Raw genomic sequence first — 4,356 nt, 5'->3', positions numbered from 1 at the left:
ATAATGGTCTGGGGCTGTTTTTCATGGTTTGGGCTAGGCCCCTTAGTTCCAGTAAAGGGAAACATTAACACTACAGAATACAATGGCATTCCAGACGATTCTGTGCTTCCATCTTTGTGGCAACAGTTTGGGGAAGGCCCTTTCCTGTTTCAGTATGACAATGCCCCTGTGCACAAAGCAGGTCCATACAGAAATGGTTTGTCGAGATCGTGTGGAAAAACATGACTAGCCTGCACAGAGCCCTGACCTCAACCCCATTGAACACCTTTGAATTGGAACGCCGACTGCGAGCCAGGCCTAATTGCCCAACATCAGTGCCCAACGTCACTAATCCTCTTGTGACTGAATGGAAGCATGTCCCAGCAGCAATATTCCAACGTCTAATGGAAAGCCTTCCCAGAAAAGTGGAGACTGTTATTGCAGCAAAGGCGTGACCAACTCCATATTAATGCCCATGATTTTGGAATGAGATGTTCAACGAGCAGGTGTCCACATACTTCTGGTCATGTAGTGTAAATTGATGTCAGATTGATACATTTATGTGGTGAAAATATACATATGTACAGTGTTCAGCAGTTATCAAACTATACACAGTGCATTCAGAAAGTATTCAGACGTCTTGTATTTTTTCACATTTTCTTACGTTACAAGCTTATTGTAAAATGTATTACATACATTTTTATCTTCATCAATGTACACACAATACCCCATAATGACAAAGCGAAAAAAGGTTTTGAGACATTTTAGCAAATGTATATTAAAAAAAAAAAAACTTATTTACATAGGTATTCAAACGCTTTGTTTAGAACCTCGAAATTCAAAATCAAATCAAATCAAATTTATTTATTTATATAGCCCTTCGTACATCAGCTGATATCTCAAAGTGCTGTACAGAAACCCAGCCTAAAACCCCAAACAGCAAGCAATGCAGGTGTAGAAGCACAATGGCTAGGAAAAACTCCCTAGAAAGGCCAAAACCTAGGAAGAAACCTAGAGAGGAACCAGGCTATGTGGGGTGGCCAGTCCTCTTCTGGCTGTGCCGGGTGGAGATTATAACAGAACATGGCCAAGATGTTCAAATGTTCATAAATGACCAGCATGGTCGAATAATAATAAGGCAGAACAGTTGAAACTGGAGCAGCAGCACGGCCAGGTGGACTGGGGACAGCAAGGAGTCATCATGTCAGGTAGTCCTGAGGCATGGTCCTAGGGCTTAGGTCCTCCGAGAGAGAGAAAGAAAGAGAGAAAGAGAGAATTAGAGAGAGCACACTTAAATTCACACAGGACACCGAATAGGACAGGAGAAGCACTCCAGATATAACAAACTGACCCTAGCACCCCGACACATAAACTACTGCAGCATAAATACTGGAGGCTGAGACAGGAGGGGTCAGGAGACACTGTGGCCCCATCCGAGGAAACCCCCAGACAGGGCCAAACAGGAAGGATATAACCCCACCCACTTTGCTAAAGCACAGCCCCCACACCACTAGAGGGATATCTTCAACCACCAACTTACCATCCTGAGACAAGGCTGAGTATAGCACACAAAGATCTCCGCTGCGGCACAACCCAAGGGGGGGCGCCAACCCAGACAGGATGATCACATCAGTGACTCAACCCACTCAGGTGACGCACCCCTCCCAGGGACGGTATGAGAGAGCCCCAGTAAGCCAGTGACTCAGCCCCTGTAATAGGGTTAGAGGCAGAGAATCCCAGTGGAAAGAGGGGAACCGGCTAGGCAGAGACAGCAAGGGCGGTTCGTTGCTCCAGAGCCTTTCCGTTCACCTTCCCACTCCTGGGCCAGACTACACTCAATCATATGACCCACTGAAGAGATGAGTCTTCAGTAAAGACTTAAAGGTTGAGACAGAGTTTGCGTCTCTGACATGGGTAGGCAGACCGTTCCATAAAAATGGAGCTCTATAGGAGAAAGCCCTGCCTGCAGCTGTTTGCTTAGAAATTCTAGGGACAATTAGGAACTCAGGTGCATCCTGTTTCCATTGATCAACCTTGAGATGTTTCTACAACTTGATTGGAGTCCATCTGTGGTAAATTCAATTGAATGGACATGATTTGGAAAGGCACACACCTGTCTATATAAGGTCCCACAGTTGACAGTGCATGTCAGAGCAAAAACCAAGCCATGAGGTTGAAGGAATTGTCCATAGAGCTCCGAGACAGGATTGTGACGAGGCACAGATCTGGGTGAAGGGTACCAAAATATTTCTGCAGCATTGAAGGTCCCCAAGAACACAGTGGCATCCATCATTCTTAAATGGAAGAAGTTTGGAAGCACCACGACTCTTCCTAGAGCTTGCCGTCCGGCCAAACTGAACAATGTTGGGAGAAGGGCCTTGGTCACTCTGACAGAGCTCCAGGAACCTGGCACCATCCTACGGTGAAACATGGTGGTAGCAAAGTACAGAGAGATCCTTGATGAAAACCTGCTCCAGAGCGGGGTGAATATTCACCTTCCAACAGGACAACGACCCTAAACATACAACTAAGAATATGCAGGAGTGACTTTGGGGCAAGTCTCTGAATGTCCTTGAGTGGCCCAGCCAGAGCCAGACTTGAGCCCGATCGAACATCTCTGGAGAGACCTGAAAATAGCTGTGCAGCAACGCTCCCCATCAAACCTGAGAGAGCTTGAGAGGATCTGCAGAGAAGAATGGGAGAAACTCCCCAAATACAGATGTGCCAAGCTTGTAGCGTCATACTCAAAAAGACTCCAGGCTGTAATCGCTGCCAAAGGTGCTTTAACAAAGTACTGAGTAAAGGGTCTGACTACTTATGTAAATGTGATATTGCAGTTTTCTATTTGTAATAGATTTAAAAAAATGTCTAAACCTGTTTTTACTTTGTCATTATGGAATATTGTGTGTAGATTGATGAAGGGAAAAATGATTTAATCAATTTTAGAATAAGGCTGTAACATAAAAAAATGTGGATTAAGTCAAGGGGTCTTACATTTTTTTCCGAACGCACTACATAATTTTGGTTCAGTATCAGTTTTCAGCACTTTGATTAAGTGATAATTTTAACAAATAACAAGACAATTATATCAAAAGTAAAGTGAATATTGCATTTTGAAAAGCAGATACTTAGATTGAATATGTATCCAAATAGAAAGATTTATATGAAAAAAATGAAAATGCGCAGAGTTTTGAAACATGAGCAATTTTGATTATCTGTTTAGATTTTTGTGCTTAGAGTTGTGAAAATGTACCATGTACTTGTGAAAATTGCACCAAAGTGATTGAAAAAAAAACTATTAGACAATAAGCTAACATGATTCATATGGTTTTGAGATAATGTGCCATGTTTGTGACAGGTGACAGAATCATTTTTTTTTACAGTAATATTAATGATTATTTTCTTAAATTATGTAACTCTATAAATTGAACCAGTGGGTCAGTTTGTAGATTTGCTTCATAAATAGTTTGATCACAGCACCGGTTTAAATTGAATAGTGTGTGTGTGTGTGTGTGTGTCAGTGTTGACGACCAGACATGATCAACACTCCATTCCGAGATTCAACAGCTGCATACTCATATTGCGTACTCATCCCTGCCAAGAGTCACAGCACTGGTCATGTCACGGCCAGAGGGTGGCCCTCCTCAGTATTACACAAATCTCATTGATCTCGTTTGTTACAAGCCATCGTATGTTATATCTGATATCTGGATGACAGATTTAATGCAAAAATTGACTGAAACGTGCCCTCCTGGTTGCAAACTCCTGTTTGATCAGTGATAAGCTTAAGGTAAGTAAGGCATAGATCCAATCAGATCAAGCGGCATAACAGATGTTTTGGTGGTGTCGGAGGTGGAACTACATTGGAGCTCTCAAATGGTTGAGCAGCTGCTCTTGTGATCATTGTCACGAAGCCACGCCCGTCCCACTCGCGTTAGAAGTCCCCGAAACAAAATAGTGTAACGTTTATAGAAATAAATCGAATTGAAAATCATTAAACGAAATCATGAGGATTTAATCAGCCTGGTCAAGGTGTAGATTACATCTCACAATCCAGTGTTCAAACTCGTAAATAAAGGCTGCATGGGATTTGTCTTCATGCAATGGCAATGTCTGCTTTAGGTATGTGGATTTGACGGCTCTAAAGCAGTGTCACATCTGACACCCTCAGCTATGCAGTTGTCGGCTAATGCATATCTGATTGAATCCTAAGCCAGGAAGAGAGGAAGGAAGGAAGGAATAAATTGATAAGGCCCACGAGCGATCAGGGCAAAGCTGCCTTTGAGGAGTCAGGGTGGGCATCCAACAAAGAAGCACAGTTGTAGAATCTCCATGGCTCTGCAGGGCAATGGTGGCCAACCGTGTAATGTACACTGG

Source organism: Oncorhynchus keta, chromosome 35, assembly GCF_023373465.1.
Source record: "Oncorhynchus keta strain PuntledgeMale-10-30-2019 chromosome 35, Oket_V2, whole genome shotgun sequence".
Classification (NCBI taxonomy): Eukaryota; Metazoa; Chordata; class Actinopteri; order Salmoniformes; family Salmonidae; genus Oncorhynchus; species Oncorhynchus keta.
The sequence above is the reverse complement of the archived record's forward strand: the minus strand, read 5'-3'. Positions refer to the sequence as shown.